This window comes from Falco peregrinus, chromosome 9 (genome assembly GCF_023634155.1).
Source record: "Falco peregrinus isolate bFalPer1 chromosome 9, bFalPer1.pri, whole genome shotgun sequence".
In the NCBI taxonomy this organism is placed as follows: domain Eukaryota; kingdom Metazoa; phylum Chordata; class Aves; order Falconiformes; family Falconidae; genus Falco; species Falco peregrinus.
This window is the reverse complement of record NC_073729.1, coordinates 29,743,562-29,769,669: the sequence shown is the minus strand read 5'-3', so window position 1 is coordinate 29,769,669 and position 26,108 is coordinate 29,743,562. Positions and strand designations below refer to the sequence as shown.

Sequence of the window (26,108 nt, the reverse complement as noted above, 5' to 3'; positions counted from 1 at the left end):
AAGAAAGCCCTGAAAAAAGATAGGTTTTTTTGGGAAACGGCATCTATGCCTTTTGTCTTTTCTTCTCTTTGTGGTCCAGAGACAGTGCGTTGACTGACTTCTTCAGAAAGGAGATCAGTGAAATTGTCAGTTGATTACTTCTCCTTGATTAGCATTTATAAGAGCCCTGTGATACATTATTTGCATTCCTATTTAGCCGTGATTTTTGTGGGGCAGCAATGATTAAACTTGTCACAGGGCCTGATTGACAGGGTCAGATCTTCACTTTCTACTCTTTTGAAATTAAAAACAAATGTGTCAGCTCCCTTCATGGGCCGCAGCGCTGTGAAGCTTGCTTGCCTTGTCATCGCAGATAGGTCAGGAATGTTTTAATTTTAGGGATGGATTCTGCTTGTCAAGCAGAGTGTGATGGCGTGTAGTTCTGGAGATGAGATGTGAAGGGTGTAAAACAAAGAATGGAAAGAACAAAGACAAAGACACTCACATTATTAGACAGATTTAATTAGTCTGAATGGATATTATGCTAGATGAAGCAGTGAGCTGTGAAATTAACCCTTGATTACGGATTGGCGGATCATGCTCATAAAGAGAATCAAACCTTGGTGAATGGGAAAGAGGTGCCGTCTTACCCTCACCGCCTTCATCCCCATGACCCCTTCCCGAGTCCAAGAGGGGGTGAAAATCTTTGAAGAAAAAGTTGTCGTTGATGGCATTTGGGAAGTTAAGGCAGTCTCTGCCTTTTTCCTGATGTCTGAGGCTAGCCTGCCCAAATTGCTGAAATCTGACAGGTTACACAGAGGCAAATTTTTGCATGAGGGATGGTGGGTACTGACTCCCACCCAGCACAGCCCATGCCCCACGGGCAAAGGGGTGCGCAGCCAGCACAGAGCCCAAGTCCCTCTAAAGGTATATTCCCACCTGATTCCTGCCTCCCTTCCCACCACTACCAAGCAGGTTTGATATTTCTACTTGAAAACATGTTTTGATACGATAAACTGTGGGTTAAGGCAATATTACTCACCCCCAAGTGAGGGTTTAAGCTTCAGAAAGGCCAGTCTGTGCAGCCTCTAATACGCAAGTGCCGTCATGTCCCAAATACTGAGATCGTGTGGGAGATTAGGGTAATGACAATTGAGAGGGTGCTGTGTTTTGCTGCATCCAATGCTGTACAGAAGAGGCACTTCAGCCTTTTGTGTGCTTCTCATCAGCATTCCCCAAAGCACCGTATCAAGAACTACTCCTTCCAATTAGCACTACTGCAATGGAAGAAAACAAATAGAAAATACAGTGTTACTCTCTTGTTAGTTCCTTGTCATTTCTTCCGAGTTGTTCAACTAATGGAGTAATCAGCCTTTATGTTAAAAAAGAGGGGGGAAAAAAGCCAAAGGGCATTAGGCGCACTAATCTACCAATAAGTGTGAGGTCCCTGCTTCCCTCTGGCACATTTGAAATGCTTAGTTTCCGTGCAAATTTGCATGCTGAAGACTGTCAGATTAAAAAGGAGTGAGACATGAAAACAAGTTGGGCGAGAGACTGCCTAGAAATTGTGGCTGATAACTTACCGAACAGCAGCCTTACCTCTTTAGTCATGTTGAGCCTCTATAGGTACCATGCTGCACAGCGTTACTTCTCATACTGTTTTTTTTATATGTGTTATCAAGAATTCTCCCTTTTACTTAATACATAGTAGCATTTAAGTGGTCTCTGTACGTGGAGTGGAAAGAATCCAAGAACCCTTCGATGAAAGACCTACAGAAGATTAATGAAAGTCATTATCTTTATATGATAGCAGAGAGTTACTATCCACAGAAATAAAGGAATTTCTGCCTGCACATCTTTTCTCCCCTGGTTTCCCCATCTCTTTTTGTAGCCCAAAAGAGAAGAGGCAGCATGAGAAGGTGATGAGGGAATAGGACATGACATGAATCCCATTGCGCAGCCTACTACTGAATTTCTGTTGGTGTTAGCACAAGTCACTTTGCCATTCTCCAGATGAAAATGATTATTTAAGGACAAAAGACTAGTACTTATCATTAAAAACTGAAGACACAGACTAGTTCTTAGGCAGAAAAGCCTTGTCATTGAACTGGTGTTTATGCGAGCAGTCACACATTAGTGTTACCGCTTTTAGGGGCCTCCCATCAAAGTCTTTATTATTACAAACCTATTGAGCCATATCCTCAGCTGCTGTGAATCAACATAACTCTCCTGAAATTAATGATGCTACACAATTTTACATCAGCTGAGAATGTAGCTCTTACTTTCTGGCTGTTTATGTATTATTCAGCTAAATTGTTCCAGTACAGCCCATACAAAACACTCTGCTCTTCTGAGAAGGTTTTGCTTTCCAGACCCAGCATCGGCCCCCTGGGGCAGGACCCTTGAACCGGGTCTTCCCAGACCCCGATCTGGAAGGCCAAGTGGGTTAGAGGATAATTTTATGAAACAGCTTTAATGTAATTATTTGATTCAATAGTTCCTTGCAGTCCGTGCTGCCCTCAGCATGAAGCAGTGCTTTGGCTACCTGTTGCAGGGGAGGCTCTGCCGGCGGAGCGGCTGCTGGCCTGTTTTGTTAAAAGAGAACAAAGCAAAGGGAAACAGTGCAAAATGCAATTGCTAGTAAGAGGAAAACGGCTGTATCTTCTGGCTATGTATTTATCAGAGATGTAAGTGAGGATTTTCACTTCTTTGTTTTGCCACTTGCCACAGTTCCCTCTCTGGGCACTGAGCTTTGTAGCCTGTAAAATCGTAACATGGCTGATTTTGTCATTGTGGTGCTCCTCCTGCTCACTTTGCAGGGAGAGAGCCTTCAACTAGTGCATTCAGCTTCAATATGAAACATCAGCAGACAAAAGGTATCCAAAGGAGAGGTTTGGACAGAACCATTCAATGCAGAAAATGTTGAGTAAATGCTCAAGACAGCCCTATAGCATTTCATATGATCCTTCAGTGAGGAACAATAAGCACTTACATATGGAATAAAATGCACATTTGCTTGGATGTTCAGTTTTATATTACCATCCTGCTGTTCATGAGCATAACGGAAGAATTGGTGCTAGGAGCACTGGCCCCATTTGCAGGGGCATTTCTGTCTCGCTGCTATGGCTCTATAAAGAGACTAACTCTGTTTAAATCAGGGAATTAACGCTGGTGTAAAACAGGTGTGAGCAGAGCAGGCTCACGCTCTTCACCCAAAGTGGCAGCTCAAAATCATTGTGTTTCTGCCTACCAGATACAGCATATATTTTCTAATTATATACGCAAGAGCCTCGCTCACCTGAGGTTCAAGTTTGCAGCGCTGTTTCTCATCACTCACTTAATTCAAAGAGCAAGAGCAGTTACTCGCCCCCCACCCTTCCTTTATTTTTCAAACTGAATTGTTTCAGTGGTAGCTTGGTGTGTCAGCTTGTAAGTCTATAAAACAGTTTTCTACCAGCTGGAAATCCAACATGCTACATGAATACATAACAGTGCCTAACCAAGAAGGTTTGTAATTCAGTAATTAGCTGTAATTAATGAACACAAAGTGAAGACTCATTTACAGTTTAAATTATCACATTAGCTCCTGTCACCCTCTATGTACACAAAACAGCAGGAATTCAATTATTTTTATTCTTCAAAGCTAATTTAAAATTTAAGGAATGCCATTACATGAAATAATAGGTAGGAAATGTAATAGAAATCGCTGAGAACAGTTGGCCATCCTTAGAATGGGAGGAAAAAAATGCTATCAGTGATGATTTGGAAATGTTGTTTCATCTGTGAACAGATGAAGGATTGAAATCTACGCTCTTTTCAGTGAATTTAAAAAGAAAACGAGTTTGGTGGTTGCTAAGTCTTTGTGCAGGAAGAGCGTAATTGTGCATTGTGCATAATTGTAAAAGCAGTTGATACTGATAATGCTGTTGATAGTAACATGATGACAGCATGGAAATGCTCACACCATTATCTTTAATGGGGCTGAGTCGATTGCAACAGCATCGAGCCCCTGTAATAGTCACCAATCTTAGTTGTGAAACTTCAGCCTAGTAGGCCTTAAGTAATTGTCACTTTGCAATCTGCCTATAGTTTGTGTGTGTATGTACGTCTGTGTAAAATGCTTTCATTGTGCTTTTAAACCCACCATGATGCTTCCCTCTGCAGCTGCCACTGATTTTTTTTTTCTCAAACAGTTCAATAACAAGAGAATTCCAGACCCATCTGATGCCACTTCTGTAGCTCCCACATATCTGCATTACAGCCCTTATTTTTTGCTCTTTATTTCTTACTCAGTTGCCTTTTCATTTTAAATAGGCCACTGGAAGCTACACTGTCTAATTTTTCATAGGTGATCGACTGCTGAGTTGTGGGTTTATGTAGACAGAGGGAAGGTAGCGATAAGCCAAAGAGAGGATTCTATTAGGGAAATGCAGCAGTAACTAATGAATCCTGCCAGTAATTGGGAAGGTGTAAGCCTCTGTAATATCGTAATGATAGTCATCCGTTCTGTGCATCCCCCATCACTCCAAACGATCCCTCATCGTCTCTGTGATCTCAGACACTTAGCCATGCAAATCTTCCTGACAGGACTCTATGTCTTTGTCTCCCTAATTGGACAGTATAGAGTTGTTTATGGATATTGCAGACATTTAGACCTCAGTTGGAGGTTGTTCAAAAATCGTTAGCAAAGTTGCCTTAACAGCATTGTCAAATATTTATTCCCCTGTTTCAATATCTGTTTTTAACTCAGGCATGGTTTGCGATAGAATTAGCATTTTGAAGATACACCGTCTTGTTCACGGCTCCGTTTGAGATTGTTATTAAGCCATTTTCCTGCAGAAAGAAAGAACAACAAAAAAATCTACCATAAGTCCTCATTTCTCAAGGATAAAACATAAGATTGTAGGGCATATGTGCTGCTTTTTAATACCATTTCCATGGGGAAATATTAAGAATGCTGACAAAGGCAGTTCCACTTACAAAAATTACAGGAAGCTTATGGGGCAAAAATTCCAGTTTAGTGTAAGCCAAAATAAATGGAGAATAATCCCATTCACTATACCACTTCAAGTGAGAGCAGATTAAGAGTCTATATCATATATATTAGAAAAATAATGTCTTTTTCCCTGGACGAGAGTTGGGGGAGTTAATTCTGGTACATAATTGTCTATCCGGTAGTAGGTGAAAAGTAAGATATAATTAATTCATCTAATGTCGTGCTTTACCAAAACAGATATTTTTTTTTTCTTTTAAAAACTTGATATTTGGGGGATTCCATGTTTTTGTGAGTAATGCATTTATTGTGTATGGTTTGGGAGGTTTCTGAGCACAAGAGAAAGTCTTACAGTGACCCAGACCATGAACACAAGAAGCAAAACTGAGTTTAAGAGAGCATGCTGGAGATCAAAGCCAACGGACCGGCATAGCTGCAGATACTTGTGATTTGGAGTGTCAGGGAGAGAGATCAGATCAGGCTACTGAATTTACAGCCCCTTGGTCATATGCCATTTTACTCAGACAAGTTGTTCCACAAATCAAAGGGATTATTTGCCTCTGTAAAAGCAAATCACATCTCTCCTTTTTGTAACTGTTAAATTAAGCCCCTAATCCTGCAAAGAGTTAACTCTGTATTTACATCCATGCCATCTTGTTTCACAAGGCTACTTATTCTAGCAAAGGCAAACATTAACATATTTCACATTTTTTTATAAAAAAATCAATACTCAACTGGAATAAAACCAGAATAAATATATGCAAGAATTTGTCTAAAGTAATAATTTGGCAATATTTTTAACCCAACTCCATTTCCTTTACACAAATAGAGGGTATGAAAACTTCTGTTCATGGGAATAGTTCTAGGAAGAATTTCTGAAAGTAATAATTTGTGCCTGTCTGGCAACTATCTTGAAAGCTGTTTGTAGTTTTGGAAATTATTCAGCCAGGGAGCAGTAGAAATGACACATTATATAGTTGATTAATGAAGTAAATAGCAAATTACTGAGGGGGGAATAATCAAAGCCATAGTTGCAGCAAATATTTACCTTATCTGATTTCTCCCAGGTTATCCCAAAGTTTTAGGTACTTCCCACAATCAAACCCAAAAGGTAAAGAAAACAGATTAAAGTAGAACTATTTGTAACACGAGGGAAGGAATAGATTATTTTTTCTTTTTGGTGAAAAATTTCTGCATATTTGTTACAACTTTTTATTTTAGCAAGCTCCCATTTTATTCAGTCTGTAGGTCTTTTTAGAATAAATTTACTGTTCCCCTAAAGCACTACTGGTGTCACCAGTAAACCCATAAGCTTTTCACCCCTCTCCCTAAACTGTTGATGAAAAGGTTGTGGATTAATATCCATCTCTGGAATGTCAGAGCAGGCAGTGATCCACCTGAATCTATAGCCGAATGCATCCACAGGCTCTCATTTTTCCATCCCTGAGCTGGCTGCAGGAACAGGGGCTGAAGCCAGGATGTCCCACCTCGCGGATATCCCTTGCATGAACAGCAAGCCCTGCTTCCTGCATTTGTCCAGCACCTGGTGGACCCCTGGGCCCAGTCACCGGGCTGGAACAGCCCCGATGCACCCCACGGACAGCTGCTCCAGCCTCTCCCTCCTCTCCGGGCTGATGACACCAGCTTTCCGGTCCCGTTGTGCTGCTGGTCCAGGGGGGACAGCACTGCAGGACAGCTTCAGACTCTCTTCTCCCTGTAGTAGACATACTAAAGCAAATTGGCTCTAGATGTGCTTGCTAGAACCTTCTCCTCCAGAAAATGAATGTATTGGCATTTAGGGTTTTTTATATACGCATATACATATATATATTTAAAATCCCAGCTTTAGAAACTTATGTTGGTGCAGCATTCTGTGACACTGAACACAAGCTGCTGTGCAAAGCAATTGCCAAATGTTTACATAAACACATAAATAAGACAAATAAATTTATTTTCATTATTCATATTTTCTGCTCTTTCTTTTCCTTTTTATTTATGCTTTAAACAACAGTTACTGTAAATATTATGATGAAAAAAATGCCTGCAGTGGACAGAAAGATGATCAAAAAGCCCTGATATAGAGCAATTCATGTTTCTTCTTTACAATCACTAACGAATCTTAACTTGAACCATGTTATGTTCCCATGTGAGTGATAAGCAATGATTTATTATAAAGTGTCACGAAATCAGAATGCCATACAGTGAGACATGAGCTAGTGGAAAATGTGTTCCTTGTTTCCCAGCCTCATTACTCAAAGCTGCAGTGTCCCTTTCTCCAAGTCTCATTTACCTGGTTTTTCAAGGCACGCCAGTAGCAAAGGAAACAGCAGCAGGAGCGAAATACCTGATCCAGGCTGTGCCGTTCACCTACCGACACTGCTAAACACGTTGCAATGACCAGGGAAAAAAAGCCTGCCTGGAAATTCAAAGCTATTGCTGCATTCAACCATTTGCAACCCTAATGATGCTACCCCCAAAAGCATTTGCTTAGGATTACAACATCCGTTGCCTCATCGGTACTGTCAGTACATGAAGAGGAAATAAAACAGGCATCGTGGAGGAGACAAACGGATAAGTTTTCTTTATGTGTTTGAGTTTCTTCTACTCTCTAATGATTCCCTTCTCCCCATGATCCTAATTCAAGTAACTGGCATGTGATATATTTTGTAGATAAATCAGCAGCAGAAGAGCATGTGCAGTTCTGGCACCGCAGAGTAGGTGATTTACTTGTAGCTCACACTGAGCGCACTGGTTTGGTTTTTAAGGTGGGAATTTGTGTTTTAAGTGCTTCCTCGCAAAGAAAGAAGAAACTAGCATATTGCATGCTAATTCACATAAGCAGCCCTCCTCTCCTACCAATTAATGCTTTCCGAAAAAAATAACCCAAATGGGCATGGTCTTAGATTCTCAGCATTTTTCTGCGTGTCTCTTTAAAGGTCCTAATCCTGAAAGGACTTGAGCTCTGTCAAATCATGGATGGAAATGGGCGCATCCACTGAAGTAAAGGCAAGGGTTGAGTGTGGCTCTGTTGTCAGCAGAAGTGTGAGCCTTCCCAAAGAGGTATGGCTTGGACGGTCTGGGCACATCACGGAGCAATCAGAAAGATTGCTGACACCTGAAGTGATGAACAATATTTTGCTGGAAAGGCAAAGCCTCTACCCATTAAAAATATATATATATATTCTCCAAAACCATGGATTTGACCAGACCAGATTTGTTAAAAATTTAGCCACAGCAGCTGGTATGTTTCTGTTTCAAGACACGATACCATCCTACCATGACAAAATGTGGTAGAAGACCAAAAAGTTAAACTGAACAGAATACTTGAGAACAAAATTGTGTCCTGCAAATTCTTTCATGTGGAAAAAAAAAAAAAATCTTGTAGCTAGGCATGTTACAACTAGTTCAGTCTGTCTTAAGGCAATAGTAGCTGTTGTTTTTCTCGCAGAAAATGTAGAAATCTTCAGAAGAAAATTAACCAGAGCTCATCTTTGTCTGAAAGGCTAAGAGGCTCACAAATTTCAAAAATCTTTTTTCTATAGAAATGCTTTATACAGAATCTCTGTGTAGTACAATCCAGAGACTAGTTGTCTCCCAGCAGTGACAATGTCTGCTGTTCCAGAGGAGACGGTGTGTGATGTACCATCCTGAAATATTGTCAGCAAGCCTGGAAATATGAAGGCACTTTCACAGCAAGGCAGGGATGAAAGGAAAGAGGTTTGGGTTTGCTTTTTTGTTTTGCTTTGTTTCTTAGTCCTAATAAAATCGACCAGTGTGCTCTTAACTTCTCCCCTCCCATTTTGTTCAGCAGAGAAAGGGAACATAATTCTCCTGCAGAAGAGTTATAGAGTTCAGGAGAGAGGGAAGAGGTACAAATTCCTTCCTGGAGGTGTTCGCTTTAGCCAGTGACAAGTTTTCTGTAATATCAAAATAACTCTGAACACAGAGATAAGATCCGCATCTCCCCACTCTTAAGTAGTCTTTGCTGTCTGGTGGTGAATCGGAACATTTTAGTGTCATAGCTCAAGAGGTGGGATGGGGAGAAAGCCCACCCACAATAACCTCTAGTCTGATGATTAAGAAATTCTCTTCAGAATTGAAAAAATGTGGGATTTAGTCTAACTGGGAATTACACCACAAGGAAAACAAGGACGCAATTGAGGAATTACACAGCAGTTGAATAAACACTTGCAGATGACAATTTGGCCTTTTTAAGCACCCAGATTAATTGAAGGAGTCTAGCTTTAAGTGACGCACTGTACATCCTCACCGCCGTCCATGTAAACCTGGGACTTGAACCCACTGCCAGCGTCCGGATGGTTGAACCATAATTGTTTTGTCTTCTCTGCTCTGAAGTCACTTTTTTCAAGGTGTGTTACAAAAGCTATTCCTCTTCTGGGATCTATACAGGTGGCATTTTAAAATGTAGCAAGCACCCAAGTCTACAGAACCTGCTTGTCACAGAAAATGACACAGTTTGCATGTGACCTGTAATGACAGTTGCTAGTTGAAAGAAACCAGAAATTCAGCTTTATCTTCCACACTTTGGTTGCAGCTGCCATCAACTAAATCTCTCTCCAAGGGCAGATGGTGCCCTGTACAATGAACAATTTAATCTTTAGCAAATAAAGAAACTTTGCCAGAAAATCCACTTTTTTTTTTTTTTTTCTCCAAGAATAGGCTGTCAATAACATGTGCTCTCAAATACATTGTGATTTGATGACTGTGCTTCATTTATAGGAAAAGACAAAAATTGAATGTTCTCTCTCATTTTTCTTCTCTTTACAAGCCTCTGATCCTTCCAGACACCCCTGTACTGGCCTTTGTGTGCAGGAGCAATGAGAAGGGACCCGTTAAGTGTCAGGATACTTTGTGCCTGTTAGATCCCATGTGTGCTCTTTGTGACCGAGCGCGTGTGTATCCCATGTCAGCTTGAGGCCCAAGCTGAGATCAGGGGTGGAATCTTGGCCTTTCTCAACACAAGTGGCAGAAATCCCACTCTCTCCACCAGCCCAGCACTTCACCGTGTCTCTCTGCAGACACGGAGCTGCAGCCCCCAGTAGTTCCTCTGACTCCATCTATCAGCAAAACTGCTGAGGGGTGCAGGTAGGTGAAATGACCTGCCTAACGCCCTGCACACCAGACCTCCGGGGGTAGGAACCGGATTTTAGCACCCAGCTCACTCTCTTCCCTTCCTCTCCTGGCTGCCTCCAAAGGGAGTGAGGATGGGCTGAGTGTGCGCTGCTGCCGGCAGCAACGCCGCTGGTCCCTCCTGCATGATCCCTGCACCTGGCGTCACTGCCCTAACTGCCTGGGCCCTGCAGAGGTCTAGATTACCCAAACTATCAGGAAAACAAAAAAACTCTTCCCGCTCATTTTTCTCAGCCTGAATAACCCCCTGACCTACCAGCACCCTACAGCTGGCACTTGTGAGCAGTCGCACAGGGACGGAGGAATGGGGCAGCTTCAGCCAGCAGCACTCACCTCCACCCTTACCGCGCCTTTCATTTCCCTGTCTTTTGGGATGTGTCTCAGCATCCCTGCTTTTAAAATGCTCCTGGATCCTCTTCTAGTCATTCGCAGAAGAAACTGCCTGCCCTCTGGGGAGCCGCTCAGGCTAACAGATGTCAGCATTTTCACAAGCCACTTTGTTCAAGTGGATTTGGAGGATCTAACCGTATTTGTTCAGGGATGTTTAGTAACCCTCATGAGCTGGGCACTGCTGCACGTACTCAGTACATCTGACTAGGTTGCTTTTTGTCTGGAAATACATATATGTACTGACATATAAAAATAGATTTCTATTTGTACGTAAAGTATAATGTATATGCAGAGGAATTTTTGCATCTCTCTTAGGTCTCAGGTGGCATGATTGCTACGCTTGCATGACTGCACAGGTATGCCCCTAAAACGTCAGCACTGCTGCATCTGTGCAGCCCAGCCATAGCATTCGGTACCGTCAGTCCACCGTTGCGGGCAGAGATGGATCACTGTGTTCACTGCACTATGTGCAACACAAGATAGGCAAATGCTGAAGAATTTTGTTCATCCAGAATCACAGCTAAAAATATCTGTCATACAAAACCATATGCACAGATATCAGAACTTTCTGAAAACAAGAAACTCAAAAAGCGAAGGGTTTGGGGGTTATTTTGGCAGATTTCAAGCAGATTCTTTTTTTGTATCACAAAACTGTTAAGCCCAGCCAGCTGAGGTAAATCAGCATAACTTCATTGACCTACAGAGAAGGAGTTTAGCCCCAGCTGCAGATATGTGCTCTGATGATCTTGCTGCTGAAATCCAGAGCTCGCTTATCTGACCTTGACCTTAGCCTCTTAGCAAAGTATCTTCAACGGAGTTTTCTGAGATAAATGCAACTTAATGACTTCAAATTTTTATTAAATGTAGTTTCCATCATCCCAAGCAATGAGGTCTCTGAATTCCTCCACCTGGGTGTTACCCCAGTCAGCCAATTTTGTATTTAGGCAGGCACACCCCAGGAACATCTGAGCTAGAGCCCACATTTCTTTTCCATTATCTTGTCTGGCATTCTCATAAGCTTACATCATGGGATAGAAATATGTTTTACTTTTAACAACAAAGGAGACCTTTTTCCACGCTCCCCCCTCCATGTGGCTGACGGCTCGGGTTGACTATGCAAAGTCTGGGACCTTCTGCAGGGACACGAGGGGCTCGGGGACCTGCCAGTGACCGTGGTGGGTGGTGGTGTGTCCTCTCCTCCCCGTGCTCTGCTGCTGGGCAGCAGCTGACTGCCACTTCTGCACGGCACGACACCCTCAGTATGAAGAACATTAGGGACCTTCTGCTGGCATCATGTGGAGCCTCTGCGTGTCTTTGGGTGGGTGCTGCACCCTCAGCAAGAATGAAGATGATCTGAAAGTGCTAGTTTTCATGAGGGTTATTCCTACCTCTCCCAAAATGCTTTCCCACCCTACCAGAGTGTTTTTTTCTGAAACAAATATGTTCTATTTATTTATTTAATGTGCTGTTAAATGACCTTCTGGAAAACCATTCCTGACACAAGGCTCTAAAATGGATGGGCAGGCCTAACTTCAGAGAGCATGCTCCTTACAATCAGGATGAATCATTTGAGTAGTTACTGTTTAGATTGATATAATTTTAGTTATAATTATGGGTAACGAGAAGGCATTTAGAGTCTGTAATATTGTAATTCATGGTGAGAGGAGTCCTAAATGAAATAAAATATATCCAGATTTGTTTTTTCTCCCTGTCTAGATATTATGCACGTAAGCATGATTCTTTAAGGAACAGATTTTCTGCCGTTGTAAAAATCTAGCAAAAGTAGGTCAAAAATGACATCTAGAGATAACATGTTTGGTAACCACAAAGGGACTGTCTGTGTCTTTCTATTTGGCCTTTTAAGAGTCCTGCGATTTATTACTATAGGTACAGCTCCAGCATGAAAAGATTTTGATTCATAGACTCCCATGGACTGTGGTGGGTGGATCACAGATGCATACTGTCATTTTTATTATCCCATTACACTAATAGAAGATGATAAAATTATATTAGCAAAGATCTGGAAATACAAAAAAACCAACCAAAACCATTATAAACACATAAACCTACTGTCATCTGCCTGGCTCTAGAGTACCATCACCTAGAGTACCTTGGACCGTGCCACTGACGTGGTTGGTGCTCTCCTGCAGAACCCAAAAAGACACAATGACAGCAATCCCCAAGCGAAGGACTTGAAAACCACCCCGTGAGCAGACAGCCCATGTCCTGCACCCCGGGAAGCTGCATCGTTTAACTAACTAGTGTGGCTTTTGGCCATGGAGAAAAGGGGGAAAGGAAGCTAGAGAGAGCAAATGAAAGCATGGGTTTGGGCGTGTGAGTGCATGAAAGAAAGAGTGAGCTCACCACTGCTCTCGTGAGCCAGAAGCCATGCCAGGGCTCGGGAGAACAGCTGAGCAGCGCTGGTGCCAGCCCACGGAGGCTGGACACAGGTGCCATTAGCTCCTAACATGCAGTTGACAGTTGTCTCCGATTGCAGCCATGTTTGAGAGTTCCTGTTTCAAAGGTTTCACAGCTGTGCTTTTATGGGAAGATTTGAATGAGGATAGGGAAGAGCTGTGCCATGGACAAGGAGTGGGAAAGTGATTGTTAGAACGAACCCTGAGTCCTGACGTATCCACATTAAAATAGCTGCAACTTTTTGCATCTGTTGATGGCTTGATAATTAATGTTAAATAAAAGCAAAACTTCAGTATCTGCAGCTGATATTTCACATATGCTATATAAGACATCAGCATAATGAACATACTCGCTGCATTTTCATAGCATAATTTAAATGACAGAGGGTTTTTTATGGCACAGGTTGAACTACATTTCAACAAATGCCGAGACAGCAACCAACTTTGCCCATCAGGTGCTGTTTGAACATCCAGGCTGCTATGCCCTAGACTGCACGTGACAAGCTCTCCACATACTCCCTTAATCTCTTAGAGACTTGATAATGAAATACATAAACTATGACCCTTATTGATCAGGGCTCACACTAATTAATTTCCCAAAGTCCTGTCCCAGCCTGCAGTGATATCAATGTAGAAAAGAGAAAGAAAAAAAAAAAAAAAACAACTCAAGGATGGGGACTTTGGTTGGCCAAAAGACCTAAGGGTGAAGTACTTATCCCATTGAAATCGATGCCAAGTCCCAATTGATTTTAGTCATCCATTGATGTTACCATTAGTCAAGTATATGGATGCTTAGTCTCAAAAGTTTATACAATTGCCACAAGTGGCTTTTATAGCAGTTTTATATAGCTTTTATAGCAGTCCTAAACCAAATCTGCCTGCATACATGCAGCAGTGCAGAGAATCCCCTCCAGCTCCTGGGTGCCTTGTTCCATCTTGTCGTTCCTCCAGCAGCAAGAACAGTTGAAAAGGTTCCCACCCTTCCCAGTACCCTGAACTGGGGTCTCCTGTTGGAAGTGTCTGTGTGGTCTCTTGTGAGATGCATCAAGGATGGATCCTGGGTTTGGCTGGGGTGGTGCAGACTCACAGACGGTTGCAGGGATGCAGCTGATTATTGTTCATACCATGGGGTGGAAATAATAGGAAGGAGCAAGAGCTTCTGAAGCAATTTGTCACCAGAAAAATTTCTCATGGACCTACACCCTGAGCGATGTGCCTCTGAAGAGCTCTGCCAACAGTTAATGATGTTCTTCATGTTGCTTTTATGCACGCTCCCCTTGTCAAGCGGGAGTGACCAGGAATATTACTAAGCTGATTTTACGGCTGGTCTAACACAACAGTCCAAGGGACTTCCCCACAATGAATCAAAAAGAAAAGGAGGCAGGAGTATGACTTTTTGGTTTTCCAATCCAAACCCTCGATAAATATTTCCTACTGGCAGGGAACCAGTTCTCTACAGTCACTTTGCTTCTGTCCAAGACTCCTTCCCAGATTTAGCACTTTCGGTAATACTACATGCTGCTTAATTGTCCTAACGACATTCTGGAGGCTGAGTTGAATTAATCAGGAGTTATCACTGCTGCACTCACATGTTTCACCACTGCCCTTCATGTTGCCCTGTGTGGGACCAGCCCGCGGTGTCTGTGTCCCGCATCCATGAGTTAGACAGATGCTCCGCATGTCCGAGCTGCTACAGAGCTTGATATGATCCAAGGCAGGATTTACGTGCCGTGCCACAAGTAGCTTTCCATCCTGGTGAGGGCTAAGGGCTACAAAAATCTGCTCAGAAAGGTAAAGTCAAACGCCTGTGCCATCTCCACTGTCCGCACTTGGACCTTTTGCAGAGGGTGGTTCCGCAGAAGCAGAGCCAGCTCATGGCATTACTGTATTTCGGCTCTAGGCATTACAATAGTGAGGCTTCTGGATTTCTTTAAAATCTGAACTAGGTGTAAACTGACACAGTTTTGTCCTTTTGCAGTGAAAAATAATAGCTTTTCAAAGTGTGAATTGCTCTGGAGCCTTACCTCTGAAACCTAAAGACAACATTTTAAAGTGTCAACATGGATTGCTTTTAATATCTTTTAAGTGGGAATAATGATCTAAGGTATTCACCACAATTTCAGACTGACTTCCGTGTGTCCTCGGTTGCCAAAAGTCTCTACGTTAGCTGCCAAAACCTCTTCTTCCCTTCCAACCGTTTCTGCATAGCAGCTTTGGGTTGCCAACACAAAACTCAGCATCGCTGTGAAAACTGAAAAGGTGAAGATATTGTAAAACTAACCAAATTATGAACTAAAGAGCATGAAGTCAATGGACTTTTTTGTTTTCATATGGAAATTTTTGAAAAGCTGAGTTTATTTTATTTTAAAGAAAGCTACTGCTGAGTTTCCTGTTGATTTAGCCAGAACATGGGGAACACAACACAGGATTTGACTTGTCTTTGCTGAAATGTCTGTGGCCTTGAACAGATAATATATTTTTCAGTAACATACTTCTCTTTGCCTGCTGCCGGTCTTTTTTTTTTTTTTTTCTCTATGCTCTCTCCAGATTGACTTTCACTCCACTTACTGCCTGCCTCATTTCTCACCCTGTTTTTCCAGTTGTTTTTTCTGCTGCTTTTCTCAGTATCTTTCTCCCAGGTTATAAGCAAAACAGAACTCAACTTTGGGCTGAACTTTTAAACCCACATCTTGAAACTGAAACAAGCACCTTCTGTCTCTATGTAGAAGCAACTTCACAGCTTGAGTCACTTAGCACTTTTAGCAGTTGCAGAATGGAAAAGGCCCATTGGAAGAGCAGAGGCTTTGAATGCTGGGGAGGTGCCACAACAACCAGAAATAACACAGCGATAGTCGTGTAATTAAACACAATGTGGGTATGTTCGTGGCTGGTAGTAGAAAGAAGCTCATTGTATTAGCCAGTTTTAAGCAACATGAGGGAAAAGCAGAGATGCAAACACTCAGTGGACCTGGCAGACCCGCAGCATCAGCTGGAGTTTATCCACTAATCCCTGCACGGTCACGGACGTAAGGAGCTGGGGGGTTTATTCCCTCTTCTGTGTCCTTGTTTTTTGTGAGCCTATGGGTGGACAAAGTAAAGCAAAGCTGACTCGATATCTACTGATAAAAGTACATACTCAATAAAATCTGGAATTGTGATTAGAAACTGGGTAACGATAGTTGCTATTATTCTGGTTGCAGGACGAATGCCTTAGTTCCAGCTCTCCAGCCCAGGCTTCCTGCACCCAGCGCAACCCTGCACGTCACTCCGATCCTGACATTGAACTCACAACAACCCAGACCGAGAAGACTGCCAAAAAATCTCCCGCTATTCTTCTTCATCCTCACTAACAATTTGGTAATGAAGTATTGATTTCCACTCCCCTGCTTATGGACGATATTAGATTTTCATTGATAAACTGCACTGGGGCTGTCTGGTCTCCACTGTCCCTTTTTGCTGTCACTAAAACAAAGTGCCACTGAAGTAAGATAATGACTGAGAACATTGATGTACTTATTTCGTCAATTTGTAACACTTGACAGGAAAAAAAAATTCTTCATAGTTTAATGTCCAAGTGTGCTACACAAGATGCAGTCACATTGGAAGCTTTACTTTTCATGGTAATGTCCATTTCCTATTTATAACCCCTTTGGGATAGTTTGTCTAAAGGAAATGTTTCTATTCTGTGCAGCTATTACTGTTGCACCTGGGTTGCCCAATCCAGTCATTGCACTAGGGATCAATACATCACAGTAAGTACAAGAATTATTAAGTTAAAACAGATTCTGAGCCAAAAAACCTCTGAACAATGTTAATCTTCTGTGCAAGTTGTTCAAATAGTTATGCTTAACCATGTTGCTGCCAAAGATTTGTTTAAAATGGATTATTTTCAGTTTGTTTTATTCCTCAGATATATATATATATTTAAATCTCCATTACGGTTTATGACGAGACATATGCGATGGAGTGATTTTTAAACAAAAGTACTATTGTTAGATTATTGAACATTATATAAATATAGGTATATCTATATATAAATATCACTATATAAATATCTATATATAGATATAAAAGAATAAAAGTAGAATTCCTTTCTCAATTAGGTGAGCCTAAATCTAAAGCTCTATGTTGCAGTCAATGGAGTTACCTTGGATTTACCCACCCGAAATGGGATCAGAATCTGGTCTCGGTGCCCTCCGCCCCGCCTGGCTGGTCCTGCCGGCACGGGCAGGCTGGCAAGCACAGCCGGCTTGGAGTCACCAAGACCTGGGGAGACGGGGGCTACTAAGATGGCCATTTCAAATTTGTGCTTGTAACTTTTTTCATTAAAACTTCGAGGTCCCAATTTTAATTTGTGGAATATTCACGTTAATAATGAGATCTAATTAAGACATCCATTAAAAGCCCGTTAAAGTTAATTTAACGTAAAAATTCCAATAGAACTGTATTAGATTTTCTCCATTAAATTAACGTTATGGATTTTTAACGGATGTCTTAATTATACATTATTATTAACGGGAATACTGTATTACACAGATTAAAATCGGGTCCCGAGTCAACTCGCACAATCTTCCAGGAGGTGCTAATGTCACGAGTCCCACGTCACCTAGTGCACTGCTTGGAAAATCCGGCACAGCCCTGTTTACTTGCCGAGCTTTTCCTCGCAGCGAAAGCAACCTCCAGGAGACAAATCCATCTCTGCACTTAATGAGGAACTTCCCTGATTCTCAAAGGAAAAATAAGTCTGGATCAAGTGGTAAACTGCTACTCTGTCGCAAATGAAATATTCCAAGTACGCTGGGCACAAGTTGGGAAGAGGATCTGTCTCAAGTCAGAAAGGGCTTTGGGGTGTCTTTTGCTCTTGTTTCGGTTTAGATGTTCAAGGATACAACTGAAGTGCAGCATTCACAAAATCAGACTCGGTAGGTTTTACCGCATTCCCTGTGGCTTGTGCAGAAGGGCCTGTTTTGGCGTTGTTTGGGAAATTTTCACATGATCCCTAAACTCCACATGGAGGAGAAAAAAGGGCCCTTCTTATTTACCTCCTAGGGAAAGTGTTGCCCTTATGCCACATATAATAGCAAATTGCTTTTTTTATGGCATGCATAACCTAGATGGGAAAAAATATGGCGCTTGAGGGAAGGAGGGAAAAAGTAAATGAAGTTCCAGGAATGTCATTCTGAAGTAATGAGGCATGGACAGAAAATATACCCCTCACATCATCGGATTGAGATGGCAGTCGAAATAGCTTCATTGAAGTGTCAGCACTCATCCATCAATCAATCATCCACAAGGAAAAATAGCGACAGTACAACGGGGCGGCTTTTATGGGATTTACTCATGGGCATAGGGAATAGCAGCTCAAATGTAGTTCTGACATGAAAAGCAAGGTGCTGATATTATTTTTTATGATGGGAGGATCATAAAGTGAATTGAGAACAGTGAGGTCTGTCTTTGCTTAACCTATTCAACTGGAAATGAACGGAGCTCAACTGGAAACGAGCAGAGCCTTCAGATGGGTTAAGATTGAAGCCTGCACCGTGCTGAGCACCAGCCATTGACAACAAAATTCTATTAAAGCAAAATCAATGCATTAGCATTGAGCTCCTCAGAAGCTGTTAAATTGCACAGCCCAGTTCAGAGTTATTAAGCGAAGTCGCACAAGGTGTGTCCTGCAGCACGGAGCCAAAGGCAGCAAGCGCCGTGGTACAATGCCACTTGGGAGAAACTGCAGCTCCAGCCCCACTCCCTTGCCCATCCAGCTTTTGGGTGCTCTAGAAAAAATATTTGGCTTATTGCAGAATCTGACAGGTGAAGTTCCCACTGACTTCAAGCGACCCTGCTCCTTGCTCCCGGTTGCAGCGGGGTGTTTTGCTGTCTGCTTTGGTAGGAACCCTCCGTGCAGTGTGTTTGACCACTTGGCTGTGGCCAAGCCGCATGGATCCCAACATGGGCTGCTGCTGGGAGCAAGGAGCCTTCTTCCAGCAACAAGGTGGCCCTATGGCCCCGGCCAAGCCCGCAGCATCCAGGGCTGGGGCTCTTTGGGGCACCAGCTGCTCAATATTGGCAGAAAAGAGGCTTTCCTGGTGCCCCGTAGCTGGTGAGCAGCGGGCTTGTGGTGACAACAGGGAACCCCACGGAACAAATCGGCCACCCCAGCCCCACCTGTGATGGCACTTGGGACCCCAAAGCTGAAAACCCCCCAAGGTTTTCAGGAGGGCCGGTTGCCCCGCGGGAGGTCTGGCTGGCCCAGCAGCCTGTTTTGCTCAGGAGGCTTCGCTCCAGCACAGGCAAATGTGGGAACAGCTACTTCATTTAAAATCTGGCCACAAACCTTTATTACACAGTGCTAAACCTTGATTATTTTGCCTGCATTGCTGTCCTCTGGGAACATTTTAGGTACACATTTGAATTAAGTGATTTTTTTTTTTTTTTACAATATGATATAAAAAAAGAAAATGTACATCTCTCCTCTCTCTTTCTCTGTACGAAACTGGATGAGTTGATAGTTTATCTGTCATATAAATCAGGTAACACAGAAAATCATTGCATCTTTTCTCTGTCGTATCTACTCAATATCTATCGTTCTGACTTTTATTCTTATTGGAGATCATCAAAACATTAATTAAAAGCCTGGTGATCAAACAGCCGAATATTTATGATTCACGTCCTTGCTTATTAACAAGTGGCATATTGATACACCACATATCCAAGCTGTTTATGCTCTTGCACTGCAATAAAGCAGTAAGAATTGTTACCCTTACATGCTGCTTTGAGAGATTTATTCAGAAACCATAGCTCCCTTCCTGCCACCATCCATGTCAAAATAAGCCATATCACCTTAGAAAAAATGTTCTGTTTTAAAAGAGGGAGATGTAATTAACATCTCTTTGGAGCCTAATATATAGGAATTTCATTGGATCAGTCTCAGGTGCTTTTTCCAGACTCTTATTATTTAGGCTGAGAGGGAGAAGGACACAACTTTAAAAATGGTTGTCATTAGTACAATAATAATTGTTGGTTTTTAAAAAAAAAATCTTTGAGAATCCGTTAACAAACCTGCCCAGTAATTACGTGTCAATGCAACTTATCATGGGTTTTATCACCTACTTGTAAAAGTATTTAAAAGACTGACCTCCCTAGCTTTTTTTAGAGATCATGGAGGATATAAGAAGTCATTTTAAAAATCAATAATTATATATTAACACGATAAGGGTTGAAGCTCTCCAAGCCAGTTTTACAGGCTATTGAGTCGACACTCACACATTCACATGGAGAGGATTGTTTCCCTCATTTCTGGCCTTTTTTTTTCCTTCCTTAATAGTGTTTTGATGAAGTGCCATATTTATTGACTAATTTATAACCACAGTTCAGTTCCTAAAATAGAAGGGGCTATTCCCACTGGGAAGCATCCACGCAGGCTTTGCATGGAAAGCCAGCTGCCCTCGGGGATCAGGAAAGTACAAAAGTAGCAGAGTTTTGGCCCGGGGCAGCCTCGGGGTGGGAGCTACGGAGGGGAGATGGGCTTTCCTCAGCGCTGCTAATTGCTAATGGCCTGGCCCTGCCAGCAAGGCGTTGCTCTTTTGGTCTTGCTGTGAATATTGTCTTGCAATCAAACCTGCTAGGGAAGCACAAGGGAATGAGAGATGGCAACCTCATTTTTTTGGCAGAGATTTCCTCCCAGCGAAGAAATGACCCTGTTCAGCACCCAAGGCCAGGCAAGGCTGAGCCCACCATCCCCATCCCCATCCCCATTCCCATCCCCGTCCCTGGTCCCATCCCCACTCCACTTGCCATCATAGCTCTGGGGCTGGAGAGAGCGCCCTGGCTAAGTGGAGGTGGGGCTCTGTCACATGGGGCTTTTGTCTTCCCAAACAGATATACGATGCAATTTATATTTAAAATTCTCTCTATAAAGACAGTATTGATCACAGATTCCAGATCAATATGTTGCAATTACAGCAGGCTTTAAAGGCCATCTGTCCCCGAGCAGGAGCGCTGGTATAACCAGGTGGTTATATATTTTGAAAAAGTGCTACTGGTATGTGCCCGTCTTCTTACCGTACACCCTGACATATTATTTTTGCTCCTGGGAAGTTGTCTTTAGGAGCTACATAGAGTTGTAATTCCCAGTCACTGGCCACCCAAGAGGACAACTCGGACCAGCTTCTTCTTGGGTTGCAAAGTCACACCAGGGTCGGGGACGCCGTGGTGTTGCTGGCTGGGTTTTCCTGCTCCCCCTCACAATTCATCCCACAGGTTACAGCTTTTCTTTTTGTCCTCGGTTGAAAACGATCAGCAAGAAGTTGTCGAACTTCACTAAAACGAAGAACTTTTCAGGAATGGTGCTGCAGAGTTTGAGCTGGGCATTGGTAGTTGCAAACGTCCTTTTTTTATATGTGACAGGTTGGACCCCAGCGAATGTAACATTTTGAAACTTGTAACTAAGGAATAAATGGCATGCATCTAAAGAGAGATTTCAACGCTTGTTTCGTCAAACTGAGGTCCTAATTTGTCATCGCCTGAAGTTGAGATAAGTCTTTCTGTCGATGCCCCTGGATGAGGTAACTAGGCAGTTATTCCCGAAAGAAATGCTTCCTGGATTTTCTTTTTTCTTCTTTTCTTAATTATTTCCTGCAGTGGTTGACTTCACACAAGCACACGGAATTTAGGATTTTTTTATTCTCCAATTGTCTTTTGAAGGAAAGTGAAAGAATAAAAAAATAAAAATAATGGCTTTACAGTGACAACAGAAGCTGATATAGCTTTGCAAATGAGCACATGCCAAGCGTAAAAGCCCGGGGAGGGGGTGTGCGTCCTGCACATGCTGTGCCGCATCCCACCAGCACATTTCTAATCTTCCCTGCAACCGCCTCCCTCTGATTTCAGTTCAGCCTTCAGCTTTACACCAACATCTAAAAAACAGAAGCCAGATTCTGAATGCATTTATCCCAGTGTAAATCCAGAGCTACTCCTTCGAATTTACCCTCTGTCTACACAGCTCCAAACACTGCCCACAAGGTCCGAACCCTGGATTCCTAACGTGTTTAGATGGTTTTGAAAACAGCTTCAACAAACAGTTGAAGCTCCGTGCAGATTAAATCTAAGGCACGGTCTGCACTTCAGAAGGTTTATAGTTATGTCAGGGAAGTGATTGCAAAACTTTGTTATTGATGTGACTATGCTGGTAAAAGTCCTAATGTAAAAACAGTTGTATCACTATAAAGCACTTTATACTGGTACAGCTTATTTTGCTTTGCTGGACCACTTTTATACCAGTGCAGGCACTTTTATCCCAGTATACTTCAATCTACACTGGTGGTCACTTTTTGGTTTAACTATGCCAGCAAAAATGCGAAGAGTAGATAAAGTTTAAGATGACACTGTTGTTTCTTGCACCGAAGTGTCTGTACAATATTTTCTTTGAGAGTCTTTTTAAAAGTGAAATAGCTGTACCTCTGGACTTAACTGCAGGGTAATAAACTTCCAGTTCATCATCACTCTCAGCTCATGAAATGTCTTCAGGCCTTTGTAAAAAGCCCTGTTTGAGACAACAGATTAAATACTAATCCTGGCAGATCGTACATCTCCACTTGAGTTCATACCATCTAGCTGAGCAAACTCCTTTTTTTTTCCTTTTTTTCATCTAAGTAAAGGCAACAAATTCTTTCATTAGACTTCCTAGATGAGAGAACAGGAGAAAGAGATCAATATTTTAAAAATAAAATGAAAATAGCATCAAGCAAAAATGCAGCTACATTAAATGCAAGGAATGCTTTCCCTTGAAAGCCACATCCCCACGTGGGCATCAGCCCCGGGTGAGGGATGTATTTACAGTACTTAAACATCCATGCAATTGTCTCAAATATGGAAGATTTATGTGGGCAATGTTTTCACTTACTAACTGGTCCATGTGACATTAAAAAAATATGTATCTGTATATATTTTGGTAGATATGTGGCTAGGTGCAGATATCTACCCCCTATATACGTTCCTGCGTACACTGGCACACTGTACGTGTGCGTGTATGTGTATCTATTTATAAACAGGCAACAATTCTGTGGCTGAAGTAACAGCTGGGCACTGTTGGCACCAAGCGAAGCAGCAGATATCTTCAGGATGTACAATGCAGTATTTTGGCTTTATAACGCAGCAAATGCTGGAATGTGCAATACAGGTTGCAAAAGCTGACAAGCTAAACAGTTCTTATTTGGCTCAGGGTACTTCACTGTCATATGTCTCCGGTACATTATGCCCTTTTGTCTAGTGCTCAGGCACCACTTATTAATCCTTTGTTTTTTGGGGTTTTGGGGTTTTTTCTGTACATTTGTTTTGGGTTTTATTATTGTGAATATGTCAGCACGAATCATGAGAGATCCACCCCCATGTTAAATAAAGGAGCATAGTTGGCCATAATAGTAAATCTGACGGTTTCGCTCTGCCCCAGCGCTTGTGGTATGTAGTAAGTTTGTTATTGGCAGCATCTTCAGGTTACATCTGTGACCCGTGGTGTTAGTTCTAGAATTTTGTTTAAAAAATAAATTAAAAAAAAAAAAGAATCAAAAGCTCATTTCTCTTTAAAAAAAATTGTATATACTACAAATTGCAAAAAGGAAAGATTAAACACATTTTTTATATTAACAACGCAAATGGGACTCCTTTCCGAGAGGACTCACGGTGACTTTATCTGTAGAATGTTTCAGTGCTTATGCACTAATTTTGTAACAAGTGCATGCTGTATAGAATATATTGCCTGTATACTTAGAGTGGAGGGGGGGCCAAGCTGCTTTTCATTGTGCACTGCAGCTTGTTTGGATGAAAAGTTGCGCCTTTGATGCATTTTTATACTGTACATATTTGTATATATTAACTATATTGCCATGTTATGAACACAGATTTTGTTATATTTGCTTGTTTCGGTTTCCTACAAAAAACTGGTCCATAACGGGGGATATTTTTTTTTTTGTATAGAAAATATGCTTGTAATTTTTGTTTGTTTGTTTTCTTGGTCATCATCTTTTAATGGCTCATAAAGGAATTAGAGACGAGTTTTTGGCGGAACTCTGAGAAGCAAGTCTGTGTTTGCATGAGACCTGCCCAATCTCTGGCTATAAAGGGGGGCGGGGGGAAGAGGGGGAATCTAAGTCAAGTTTTGCTTTTAAAGCATGCTTAGTCCCATGGGAAAACTCATACATGTACAATTATTCTCTTTGTATTTTATCTAATAGTGCCTGAATTTTTTTTTTAATGTCTTCTTGGAGGAACAATTCATAATTGTCAAAATTTGAAACATTAGCTTAATTTTGTTTTCATGACCTCTCATTTCTCCTCCTTATTTATTTTGTTGCTGTTTATAATGGGCCCCAAGGCCATTTCTGACATTGCAGTGTTCTTCTTCCACATTAAGGATGTTTTTAAAATTACTAAGATTATTGAGCCAACAGGCTGTTTTAATCAAAACCATGTTTCACTTGGTTTTGATGATTATGAATGGTCCTTACAGTGGAAGAGCCCTTTCTGCTGGGGGGACCATACCACCTAGCGGCCCCCAGGCTCAGCACAGCCAGCCGCCTGCCCAACAGTTACTGCCTTTCTCAAAGCCTAGCTGGCAATTTTGCTTCAAATTATTTGCTTGTTATAACTAACTTAAACTAAACAAATTGATAATGTTAATGGCATATTTTTTTTTCCTTTGGCTGATTGCTAAATAAATTCGTATAATTTATACTAGAGGAGATTACTGCTTTTATTGTTTTGGGTTCCCCCAAACCAATTATTAACAATCAGGACTATGTATCTCATTAAATTTAAATCAGGTCAAACCTATTTATCTAAGGCCTTTTCTGATTTACAAGAAGATGACTGTATTCCAGTGCATTTAAGATGTATTTCTGTGTATGATTTTGCAGCATTGAATTCTATTAATGGTGATTTTTTTTGTTCTGTATTTTTACCATGGTAAACCCATTGTAAAAAAAAAAAATTCTCTCAACTTTGCCACAGAAAACATTACTTTTTATGCCCAGGGATTTTTTTTTTTAATAAAATCACTGCAGTTTTAGAACTGTAATTAAAGCCCTGAATAATAGATCACACATCTTTATCTGTTGTGTTTAAAAGAAAAAAAAATAGCCCAAACTGTTCACATAATCCTGAATGCCTCATTTCCATAAAAAAGGTTTCTATACATATATTATTTACATTTTTAAACATGGTAATTCTTTCCTTTGTGGCATAAAATGTCTCTTTTCCACTGCAGCTATTGGAAAGCGACTGCTCACATCTGAAATGTTATCGTAATTTGCATCAGGAAACCCAACTGCAGACATTAAGGACTTGGGTGTGTTCAATTATGATTTTGCTGGAGGCTGTCCCTCATTTTAATGCTGCACTCATTGAACTACCTTTCTGAAATCTAGCTGATATGGTTCACCATAGACATGCTTCACAACATCATTAGCTTTGCAAATGGCTTCATTTCAGTCAATGCAGACTTCAGTTTTGGCCAATTGTAAAATGGAAATTTGAAAAGGAAAAAAAAAAAAAAAACAGATGCACTTAAAACATGAAAAGAATTATTTATATGATAAAAATATATTTAGATTTTCAAAGCACAAGACTGAACAGAAGTGCTCTTTTTATGCTTTCTGAAGATGTTACTGTTAAAAGTCTTTCTACATCAGGCTTAATAAATCTGTAATGACATTTGATGGATTGATTTTTGTGTGGGTTTTTCTTTTCTTTCTTTCTTTTTTTTCCCCTTTCTTTCTCTGCAGAGAAAGAAAAAGACTGACCTGGAGAGGCTGTGGGAGTAAAAGAAAAAAACCACAGGAATGTGCCTGTTTCAGTAAAACTCACGAACGATTTCTAGCAGCCTCCTTTCCCTTAAATAATAATCACTTAGAGTAAGAAAAAGACAGGAAAAAAAATCCAACTACACCACCCTGCATTTGTTTCGACAGATCTTTTTCCTTCCCTCATCTGGCTCCTCTGACCACTCCATGCCTGGGTTATTTATGGTGTAATCTACAGCGAGGCATTGGGCTGCTGTCACACAAATTCAAGGCTCGCTAGCCATAAACCAGGCATGATTGAGATACCAAACACCCTTCTCTCCAGCGCTCCACCTCAGACGGATGGCTCTGCTTAACACTTAGTTTCCCTAAGCACTCCCTGGT

General features: G+C 41.6%; 1 protein-coding gene across 2 annotated transcripts in view; it reads left to right on the top strand.

Moving 5' to 3' along the window:
- Positions 1–25,644, top strand: part of TSHZ2 (teashirt zinc finger homeobox 2) — a 232,021-nt gene extending 206,377 nt beyond the window's left edge. For both annotated transcript variants that reach the window (XM_005235929.3, XM_055813798.1), the window contains exon 3: positions 16,131–25,644. The gene's annotated coding sequence lies outside the window, so the exon portion shown is untranslated. The remainder of the gene's footprint in view (positions 1–16,130) is intronic.
- The last annotated feature ends 464 nt before the right edge of the window (positions 25,645–26,108 follow it).